The sequence below is a fragment of the Culex quinquefasciatus genome, chromosome 2 (assembly GCF_015732765.1).
Source record: "Culex quinquefasciatus strain JHB chromosome 2, VPISU_Cqui_1.0_pri_paternal, whole genome shotgun sequence".
NCBI lineage: Eukaryota > Metazoa > Arthropoda > Insecta > Diptera > Culicidae > Culex > Culex quinquefasciatus.
The window spans coordinates 184,152,546-184,164,962 of NC_051862.1; positions in this window are offsets into that span (position 1 = coordinate 184,152,546).

A 12,417-nucleotide genomic window follows, 5' to 3' on the forward strand; every position below is an offset into this window, starting at 1 on the left:
AACTAACTGTTAACATGGATATTTTAAACTATATTTGATATTTGAATTAAAAAAAATAATAAGAAAACTTGATATTTTTTTGCTACTCTTCGATATTTTGATGTTTTTAAAAGAATAAAGCTGTCCTGAAGCGTTTCTTTAAAAAACATGATAAAATCAAAATAGTAGTTTATGCAACAAGTTGCAAGAAGAGGATTTTTTCAGCACGAGTCGTACATTTATCCAACGAGGTTCACCGAGTTGGATAAATACGAAGAGAGCTGAAAAAATCAAGTTTTGCAACGAGTTCCATACAACACTTTTTGCAATTTCAAAATACACACACTGAGTGAAATTTTATGTCAAATTTTCATGTATTTTGACAATAAATCGTTTAAATCAAAAACATGTTGAAAAGTGTTACTTTTCTAAATAAGTGCTTAAAAGTTCAACTTTTCAGCACCCATTTGAGCATGAGCATGAGCATGAGCATGAGCATGGTTGACTGCCAATGAGCTGCTACTCCGTTATTGACAGATCGGCTGAAGTTAAACAATGAATCAAAAATGATCAGTGGGAGTCAACCATCCGTTCACTGTTTAACCTCTGAAGATCTCTTATTAGTCAATACCGGCGCCCTCCCAAGAAGCCTGCAGTTCAACGAAAGGGAGGAATGTTAGTCCGATAGTTGAAGTTGCAGACTCATCAAGCACATAGTTTTTCGCTATATACTTGTTGATACCGCTTGAGACCGTTGAATCCACAGCATCTCCTTCAAGCATCACGTGATTATTTTTTTTTGGGTTAGTAGGATAAGGTATTGGCTTTTCGATGCCTCCCGAGCTACGACGCTATGGGGAGGACTTTCATAACAGACCCGTCGGCGAGCCTTCCGAGCAACGATGCTATGGGAAGGTCTTTCTGGTTAACACACAAACTCACTCACACACAGCTCCACTATTAACTCAACGATCCAAATTGTCAGTGCGTCTTTCATTCATTATATAGAAATGGCTTTTTCACCGCAAAAAAATAAAACCTTATTCGAAAAATTTAAATACAATCCACCTGACGCCGTGCCTTCCGATCAACGATGATATAGGAAAGGATTTGAAAATCACAAAAGAAATCACTTTTCACTCCGAATATTTTTTACGACCACGCGCTCCCTTTGCCAAATATGCACTGATGACGCTGCATTTTCAGAGGGTAATTTTCTCCTCGCAGCACACAATACACGATAAAAAAATGAAACAAAAGGCACACACACACAAAAAAAATCACTTTTCACTCCGAATATTTTTTACGACCACGCGCTCCCTTTGCCAAATATGCACTGATGACGCTGCATTTTCAGAGGATAATTTTCTCCTCGCAGCACACAATACACGACAAAACTGTGAAACAAAAGGCACACACACAAAAAAATCACTTTTCACTCCGAATATTTTTTACGACCACGCGCTCCCTTTGTCAATTATGCACTCTCAACTTTTCAGCACCCATTTGAGTGCTGAAAAGTAGAACTTTTCAGCATTCATTTTGAAAATTGTTGCTATTCGATTCTGATATTTTTGGTACAGAAAAGTAGGCTATTTCGTCGTTCAAGAATGACAGGAAAAGTAAGTAGTTTCACGACGGAATTGCAAAAAATCCGTTTTTCAAACCTTTTGCCTTATTTCTTTTATTAAAACCAAGGAATAAAAACATAATGTTCGGCAATGAGAAAATAAATCATAAAATCTTATGCATTTGCGAGCTCTTATTTCAGGACCCTTGGTTATGAATGCAGTATTTGGACTTTTTGGATTTTGCAATATGAGTATCAGGCATTATTCAGATATATTTTTAGTAAATTTCTGAAATATTTGAGTTTGTTTCTGATAGTTTTGTAAATTCTGAGCTTAGATTTTTTTTTGCTTTAAATATCTGCTTCAGTCCAGGCTCATCCAAAGTCCCATACAAACCTTTGGATAATCTTACTTCGGATATTGGAAACATCGGATAATCGTGTCTTCAGATAATCGTTATGGTCTATTCTATCAAAATAAAATTATTGAAATGAATTCTTGTAATATAATGTTCTTGTTCTTTTACTGATATTTCTTTTGAGAATACATCAATTATAAATGCCTCAACAACATAGATATTCTTACTAGCATTTTTTGCATGCTTTTTTTTGAAAAAAAAGTTCAAGATGGTTTGTCAGAGACATAACCGAAAGACATAGGACCAAACAATTTGAATGAGTTTTTGGATTGCTAGTGAAATCTGGAATAAGATTATTGTATATTGTTTCATAGATTTGTCGGAAAAATTGTCATAAATGTTCCCCCAAGGTGAACTTTGCATGAGGGCACCGGCAAGGTTGTGGCCACTACTGTCGAAATGGCCATTTGCAGGTTCAATATCAAAACAATGTATTTTGATACCCATATTGCAACAACTCGTATGTTTCGGTTAATGTTAGCCTGGGCCCAAGAGGAACCTTCTTTGAGGGCACCGGCCAGTCCAGGTTTTGGCCACCACTGTCGAAATGGCCATTATCATGTTCAGTATCAAAAACCATGATTTTTTATACCCATATTGCCACAACTCGTATGGTTTAGTAAAAGGCTCTCCGGGCCCGGGGGAACCTGCTTTGAGATCACCGGCCACTCCAGGTTGTGGCCACTACAGTCGAAATGGCCATTATCATATTCAGTATCAAAAACCATGAATTTTGATACCCATATTGCCACAACTCGTATGGTTCTATAAATGTCCCCCGGGCCCCGGGGGAACCTGCTTCGAGGGCACCAGCCAGTACAGGTTGTGGCCACTACTGTCGAAGTGTCAATATTCATGTTCAGTATCAAAAACCATGAATTTTGATACTCATATTGGCACAACTCGTATGGTTCTGTGAATGTCCCCCCAGACCCTGGGGGAACCTTCTTTGAGATCACCGGCCACTCCAGGTTGTGGCCACTACTGTCGAAATGGCCATTATCATGTTCAGTATCAAAAACCATGCATTTTGATACTCATATTGCAACAACTCGTATGGTTCTGTAAATGTCCCCCGGGCCCCGGGGGAACCTGCTTCGAGGGCACCAGCCAGTACAGGTTGTGGCCACTACTGTCGAAGTGTCAATTTTCATGTTCAGTATCAAATACCATGAATTTTGATACCCATATTGCAACATCTCGTATGGTTCTGTAAATGTCCCCCCAGGCCCCGGGGGAACCTTCTTTGAGGGCACCGGCCACTTCAGGTTTTGGCCACCACTGGCGTAAACGAAATCTTCGAACGAATTGGGGGAAGCTTCCTGACTGACCCGGCTGTGCATCCCGGGGCCGTGACCAATTACACGAGCTCGTAGTAGATTCGTTGTACTAACCCATACAACAGGGCTACAACAAATTTCACACAGTCTACTAGGTTAAGCGATTTTACTCCACTGCCTCCGCTGGCGGTTTTGCTCGTCCCCGGGTGTATCTGTAGTTGGTCGCAGTCTCTGATGGCCTTTTCAGGTGACGAATTTAGATACATCAATCGAACATCCGTGGAAGGGAAACTCGACGCATCGAACCCAATCAGCGTGTACCATGAAACGGGAGTGTGTGTGTATGTGTTTGTGAACGCGCATTTGGCAATTTTCTTGCATCTGCCATCCTACGGCATTCGCACACAATTTGCCCTCTTCAGTGCTGCTCTCCGATTCTCTCTCTCTCTCTAGAAAATAAAGGTAATTCTCCGGAAGAGAGAATTTGCGTTGCCAGGGCTCTCTCTCTCCCTGCTGCTGCTGCTTCACCCGTCTGCGGCTCAGATATTATGAGCCGACTTGTTCAGCATCTCGGTGGCAACTAAGTGGAGTGGAAAGGGTAGAACGCATTTTTATACTTCTACTTCGCTATTACTTCCCCTCTTTTCACGATCGTCGACGACCAGTTCTGCTGCGGCGGTTTTCCCCTCAAAAGCGTTCGTTTTGTTAGCTATTTCTAAGCATTTTAAAACATTGAATTGTTTGAATAGTTATACTATTCTGCCAATACTGAGAGATTTATAGAAAATTGCTGAAGGTTTTCCGAATCGAATGGTCCAAAAATTATGTTATTCCAATGTGTCTGGATAAAGATATTACCGTTTGAAATAACGTTCGCCAAATGTGACGCTTGGGATCGAAATTTTGAACTGGCCCCCCAGTATAGTAAGTAAAGACATAGTCCTATGTCAAAAACAACAAAAAAATAACAGTCCCCGAAAATAGAGCTTTCATGCAAAACAATTCCGTCATCGCATCACTTTCGGCTCAGCTGATCCTTCCTGAAAGGACCGCGATAATCCTTAGAAAGAGACCTTTTTGGCGGCACATTCCACACCGACCAATATCACACTCGCATCCCAACTGACGTCAGTGGAATGTTTTGAACGGCACACTTCGGATTAGGAAGCCTTCTTGCTCGTGTGTTGGCAGGATGAACATTGAGCTCGGATGAACTCATGAACAAGTTGGAAAGCTTTCTGTGGAGGAAACTTTCTTTTTAGTACAAGGTTGGTGGAGACGCATGGTCTTTCAGGAATTTATTTGTTGTGAGGTGAGATAAAAGCTCATTTGGAAAGCTTTTCCTAAAATTGGCTGATTAAGAGCTTGTCATCATTTAAGAATAATTGAAAGAAAATTTAGTTTTCACGATTACTTGTTCTGATTTATTACTTTTCCGTAGATACTTTCTCCGTCTCGTGTCAGCATCTTATTGTGTTAAATTTCTCCCTAAAATATATATATATTATAGACTGACTCTTCGCTCGTTCATCCATCCGCGATCACTGTTCCAGGTTGCCTCTCTTTCGCTCTAAGTGCTTTGCCTTATGGTTTGCCTAATTTTTGCATTGGAAAAGCGCAGCAGTTACTCTACACCACACGGTTGAAAACCAAGTCTTACTGATTGTTTGCACAGATTTGCTTTTGCTGTGATTGATACCTCTAGGAAAGGTTTTTTTTGCTGTGTATAGTATTGCTGAGAGTTGAACCGCAACTAACTTGCTTCTGTCTCTTCTGGGAAGGAAGGTTGGTTGAACACACCGAAACATATTTTTCAAATTAAAAAAAAACAGTTTTCGAACGGAAATTTCACAAATTGCAGCATGTCTTTCAGTTGTCTTCTGTAAGTATTTTAACCTTGTTTCGTTTCAGAATATATAAGTGAGTTTGAGTGTGTGTTGTGTTAGTTTTGCGTTAGGCCTATGTATTTAGTGTACTTTTTTTGTTCGACATTACATCCTAGTGTTGTGAATTGTTCACTTGCTCTATTGGGATTTGCTGTTTGATATAGTTTTTTGTTACTATCTGTTCTATTTGCTCACACTCACAAATAGTGATTGGTTTTATTCGATAATTTTCTTAACTGTCTGTAGGTGTATTGTTAGAATAACCGACTTTTGTATACAGTTTAGCACGATCTCCGTGCGACTTGGTTTTTTTTGTTAATTCAACGCACTTTTATAATATTTGTTCAGAGAGTGCAAACAAACGTTCGGAACGATCAACAGAAATTTGAATTAGCTAAACACTCGTCGTTTAATGGAAGCAATAGTTTCACACAAATTAATCTAAATTCGAAGCACTTAACGTTGTTTGTTTGTCTTCCATCTAAAAACAGAGCGAAATTAAAGTTTAAATGCATTGATTTTGATAATTCCTGTATGTTTTAATTTTGCATTGTTCATGTTGCGTTACTCTTGAAAAATCATTTCATAAAGCGAAACATGCTTCTTTTGTTGATCAATATTTTAATAAAATGGAAATGATACTATTTTGATTTCAAATTCTCAAATAAAAAGCAATCAAGCAAGTTTGTTGCCTTCTTATTCCAAAACGGTCAACCTTTCGTAACCAATCCTGCAACCATCTGTTTGTAAAAATAGTCAAACAATTTGTTTTTTTTTGTTTTCAACTGTTAATTATCAGTAAAGGTATGTTTACAGTTACAAGGAAAACTGAATTTAATAAAATCAATTAGCGTTCCTGAAAATAATTAAAAAAAAAACCAGAGTTTTAATTAAATAAAAAGGCATCGAAACTTTTGGAAACTCAAAATAACGTTGAATCAATAATCGAAATAAATAAGATGTATTCCTGAAAAATTTCAGATAAAACTTGTTTTTTCTTTTAGAACCACTAGATCATTTTGTACATTTTTGAGCCCTTTTAGACAAATTCTTGAAAAAACGAATTTTTAATCAATTCTATCAAAACTTATGGCCAAAAAATAATTAATTTCTTTTATTCTTTGTTATAGAGCCGGAGGCTGGTTCAATTCTTTCCCATTAAAAATTGCTCATTTTCAAATTGAAATTGAATGAGTTAAACAGAAAAGACCTCCGAGATATTTTCAACAAATTCACGCTAGAATGTGTTCATTCAGATGCTTCCAAAAATGATTCGCTCTACAGCATTGCCTTGGCGTTCTCGATTGCGAGAATCCTACTCGAAACTAGGTGTCCGAAGGCTTGATTGATAAGGCAATTGCAAATTCAATCCACCCCGGGATTCGAACTGACGACCTTTGGATTGTTAGTTCAACTGCCTACCAGCGACTCCACCGAGGCAGGACCCAGGGAGACGACTCCTACACCTGGACTGAGCTATCAACCTAACCTTTAGGTGAGACTACAGTTTGTCTAGGGAACAGTTTGGCCAATGATTGACAGATCCAAACCCGCCGGACACCAAACGCCCTTTACGCCCAGCAAAACTGACAGTGTTGCAAGCGCAAAACATACGTGGCCAGTGCCAATTTATTTTGTATCGGCCAGTATGTTTCCCCTAGACAGTCTGTAGGTTAGACCGGGGCGAACATTTACTTCCCCTTCCAACGGAAGGCGTGATCAGACAAATCTCGTCTCAAAATTAGCTACCGGGACCTTCTGGGATTGAACCCAGGCCGACTGGGTGAGAGGCAACCACGCCTGCCTCTATGTGGGTCCCGGCCTGAGTTAATAAATACCAAACACTTATTTTTTTCATAAACACCTCCCAAGTAACATTTTTTCCAGGAGTTTTACAAGAGCTCTTCAAGATAGCTACAGCATAGCAGTTTGGACCGCGGTAGGATAAAACTCTCTTCAAGTACTCTTCCAAACTCCTGAAGAAGTTTTGTAGAGAATTTTATCCTACCGCGGTCCAAACTGCTATGCTGTAGCTATCTTGAAGAGCTCTTGTAGAAATCCTGGAAAAAAATGTTACTTGGGCTCCTAAATCACAAAATTCATTTCAATGAGTCGCGGATAAGGAGTGGTTGAAGACGGACGCGAAAACAGATAGCTCCGTAAGATCTTTTTAAGCTACCCAAGGCCAGAGGCCTTCTGCATTGTTCTTTTGAACAAAGAGGATTTGATCAAAAAGTGAAAAAATGAAACGCACCCAGAAGAAAAATACAATTGGCTTCGAATTTGAAAGAGATGGCGTAATGCCGACCTTGAAAGAGGCTATCAGTTTTCTGGTCAATGACCTGAAGATAAAGGATACGGAAGTGCATTCGGTCTATCTGGAGCTCACAGGTAAAACGTTTTTCGTCAAATTCATTGACGAGACCACGCTGAAGGAAGTAACGCTGCGATTGAAGGAAACGGAACCCTTTAAGTATGCAAATGGAAAGGTAGTGCAGGTACGCGTGGCAGCAGCTGATGGGTTCTTCCGTTACGTGCGGTTGTTCAACCTACCTCCGGAGGTTACAGATTCGGACATTACTAAAGTCATGGCAAAATACGGCACAGTACGCCAAATGGTTCGTGAAAAGCTACCCTTGGAACTTGGCTTCGACGCCTTTAGTGGGACTAGGGGTGTTCACATGGAAGTGAAGACGGAGATCCCGCCGTCGCTCTTTATTGGCCATTACAAATGTCGAATCTTTTATGACGGACTACGGAATCGCTGTTTTGTCTGCAGGCAGGAAGGGCACGTGAAGGCTGCATGTCCTTCGAAGGCGTCGGCTTCACGAGCTACAGGTGAAAGTGGATCAAGTAGCGAACATGTGGAAAACCTCATAGTTCCACTGAACGTAGCAGTGGAGAACCCCATCGTACCGAACGGAACAGTACCGAGCATCGAGGATTCCAATTTCTTGAAGGAAATTGCGTTTGGTGAGGATTTTGAAGATGAACTCGGGAAGGATGGCGAGAATGAATCCGAAAAAGAATGGACGACAGCAAAGAAAAGAGGACGGCAACAAAAGGATAAACAAGAAGAAAGCGGTTCTGACTCATCAGAGCCAGGGAAGTCCAAGGTTTCTCGAACGCCATCACTTTTAAAGCTGCAGTCGGAATACAACAGAAAGTTACGGAGTGGAATGTCAAAGTGAATATGATTTTTCTTTATTTTTTGTAATGTAAAAAGATAAATGAAAATAAATAACCTCATACACGAAAAAAAAAAAAAAAAATTCATTTTATTTACCGAAATAACAATTTTACAACTTGTGTGAATGGCTGGTTCATAGAGATTTGGTGTTCCTTGCAACTATTTCCTTTTCATTAACCGCTTGGTAACAGAAGGTTCTTCAAATGCAATTAAACAAAAACTAGGGAAAACTTGGCCAAAAAACCTAGTGAGAAATCACAAAAATAACTCTAAAAACTCTTTAATCAAAATTGCTCAGAATGGTGATCCCTACAACTTTCCTCAAGACACCGAAGCGATATATCGCCACCCTAAAATTTTAACCCCCCTAATGTCCACCATACCAAAATTTTGGTATGGTGGACATTAGGGTGGTTCAAATTTTAGGGTGGTGCCCCTATTGACCCTGATGTTTTGTCCCAAATACACCAAAGCTCTAAATCTTAACGAGTGGTCGCTATCAATTTTGTCACGCTAGATTTCGATTTCGGACCACTGTGCAGTGGTGCAAAATGCGTTCATGAATCATCCTTAATTTTTTTTTTCATAAAATTATTTTTATTAGGTCCTTTTTGGTACTTGGACCTGGTTAGGACCGAGTCGGCTTTTGTAATTACATTTGACTTAATAATTACAGAGGATCTTGTGATCCTTAAAAATGTCAGCCACATAAAAACAAAGGAGAATGGGCAAATTTGTATGGGAGCTGGTCCAAGGATGTACACGAACGGGACCAACTTTTTTCGAAAGATCTCGCCGAGACACGAAAAAAAGTCTTCTTGACCAACTCTCTAAACCCCGGGGTTCAAAAGTTACATGTTGTTGAAGTTTGAGCATTTTTGGTTAAAATGTACAAAAAATCGAATTTTTGCTATTTCTAAAATCATTTATAAAATCTCTGTTTCATTATGGATTTCGATTTTCTTGACTTCATTCGACGCGTATCAGCAAAAACTATGAGTTCTGATATGTCTTAGCATGATTGAAACATGATTTCTCTTGTTTTTATCCGTTTGAACCGTTTGTGCAAGAGGCATCCCATAGAAACAAGTCGAAACTTCAAGGTTTTGAATCCGGATCCGACCCAGACTGCTTCAGTGAGTATGGAAGGCTTCAGTGCAATGTTGTAACAACTTATTGGGATGGTCTGAGTCATCCGAGAACTCCTTGGAGTTAAGACCGGAGAGTCTACCGCCGTAACAAGCAAGATGTCGGCGGTTTTTGACAACGGATCATACCCGCATGGCTTCAGTGAGTATGGTAGACTACTATGCTGATGTGTTCGAGTGTCCTGGGTTCTCCTAAGACTCCCTGGAGTTAAGATCTGTGGGTCTACTACCGTAACAAGCAAAATGTCGACCGGTTTTGACAACGGAACATACCCGCCTAGCTTCAGTGAGTGCGGTAGACTACTTTGCTAATGTGTTAGGATGTCTTGGGTCATCCAAGGACTCCCTGGAGTTATGATCTGTGGAGCTACAGCCGTAACAAGCAAGAGGTCGTCAGTTTTTGACCCCGGAACATACACGCATAGCTTCAGACAGTTTGGTAGACTGCTTTGTTAATGTGTTGGGATGTCTTTGGTCATCCTAGGACTCCCTGGAGTTTAGATATTTGGGTCACTGTAACAAGAAAAAGGTTGATGATTTTTAACTGCGTATCATAACCGCAAAGATTCAGTGAGTATGGCAGACTGTATTGCTGTTATGTTGGGATGTTCTGGACCATTCCAGGGAGTCCTTGTAACAGCCGTAGACCTACAGATCATAACTCCAGGGAGTCCTTGGATGACCCAGGACATCCTAACACATTAGCAAAGTAGTCTACCACACTCACTGAAGCTATGCGGGTATGTTCCGTTGTCAAAACCGGTCGACATTTTGCTTGTTACGGTAGTAGACCCACAGATCTTAACTCCAGGGAGTCTTAGGAGAACCCAGGACACTCGAACACATCAGCATAGTAGTCTACCATACTCACTGAAGCCATGCGGGTATGATCCGTTGTCAAAACCGCCGACATCTTGCTTGTTACGGCGGTAGACTCTCCGGTCTTAACTCCAAGGAGTTCTCGGATGACTCAGACCATCCCAATAAGTTGTTACAACATTGCACTGAAGCCTTCCATACTCACTGAAGCAGTCTGGGTCGGATCCGGATTCAAAACCTTGAAGTTTCGACTTGTTTCTATGGGATGCCTCTTGCACAAACGGTTCAAACGGATAAAAACAAGAGAAATCATGTTTCAATCATGCTAAGACATATCAGAACTCATAGTTTTTGCTGATACGCGTCGAATGAAGTCAAGAAAATCGAAATCCATAATGAAACAGAGATTTTATAAATGATTTTAGAAATAGCAAAAATTCGATTTTTTGTACATTTTAACCAAAAATGCTCAAACTTCAACAACATGTAAATTTTGAACCCCGGGGTTTAGAGAGTTGGTCCAGAAGACTTTTTTTCATGTCTCGGCGAGATCTTTCGAAAAAAGTTGGTCCCGTTCGTGTACATCCTTGGACCAAATTTGCCCATTCTCCTTTATCCATTTTCTGGTTTACGAGAATATCCAGATTTCAAAGATTTTTAATTTTCATTAAAATCTTTAAAAAAAAATTTTGGTTAAATTGATTAGTCAAATGGGGAGTGAGTAAATATTTATTATTATGTATATTGAAGTTTAAATTCATTATTTTTGAGACCAACCCAAAATCATTTCAAAATGCATTCCCCTGTGTTAAGAACCACAAAAATAAATTTAATTGTTTATATATTTGGATGTAGAGTACCGCAAAAAAATCGCTGCAATTATTGTTTTCGTAAAATCTATCATTTTTTGAAAATTAATGATTGCAAAACAACAGAACTAGTGTATAAAGCATTTTAAAACACTTTTTTCAGTAAAATGTTAAAAATATGGCCTGACATTTATTTTTTTTTCTTATTTTTTTTATAAACTCTGTTTTTTTACTTCAATCATTTGCTCATAGCATTAATTTCTAATATATCTTGTAATAATCTATTTTAATGTTTGTGTTCCTTTCAAATCTTAGTGTTCAACTCAAGAGTTCAAAAAGTTAATACCACGTTTTTCAATTGAAAACTAATCAAATTATTGTTAAATTCTTTGTGGATATAATATTTTTTTTTAATTTGTTCTTTTTATGCATAAATCTCGAAAAATCCTTTAATAGAAAATGTGGAATTCCACGAATTTCACGCAACCTAGCTGTCCGCAAAATCATGAAAATTCTTTAACCCTTATCATAATTGTTAGATTTTTGTCTGCAATTTTTTTCGAAATTTAAACCCGTACTTGGTCAGATTTTTTTCAGCTTTGACCTGGTAACCCTGTTCACGATTCGCAAACAGCCATCGATTTATTCGATCGCTTCAAATACTTCGTGAATTTCTTGGCCTACTCTGCCCGTCGACGACAGTCACACACGAATACGCTCAGAGAGTAGAGAATCTATCAAATACCAGCGCGGCACTCATTTGGCCTGTACTACCACATTTGACAGTAAATTTGAATTTTAAATAGCGTAAGTTGCCGACTCTTTGTGTCTTTGATGACACAACAACAAATTGTTTTTGATAAAATGCTGAATCATCCTAGAGCGACATAGCTCAATCGATTCAATCTGAGTCCGAGCCAATTAGAGAGAGAGTACGAGCAGAAAAAGAGAGTATTCAGTAGCGATTTGTGTGGGAGTGATAATTGGTAGAAATTCAACAGAGCAGATTTACGTGGCGTTCGATTTGTGCTCATGGGTGAAGGAAATTAGGGGAAATAGGAAATATCTTTAAGTCGAGTTTCATGAATTGATTTGCAGTTCTATACGAACTTTAGAAAATGAGGTTATTTTCCTGTAAAAACTCTAAGAAAAAATCAGTAGGAAATTTCAGTACGGTACTCCTTCAACAAATAAAGCTGCTTTTCATTTCAATTCGTGAAACCATTTTTCAAGAGTTGAAGCAATATCAAAGCCAAGTCCGATTTTATTTTGCATAGTTTTATTTTTGGTTCTGTTTTCCAACTTTCACGAAAAGTG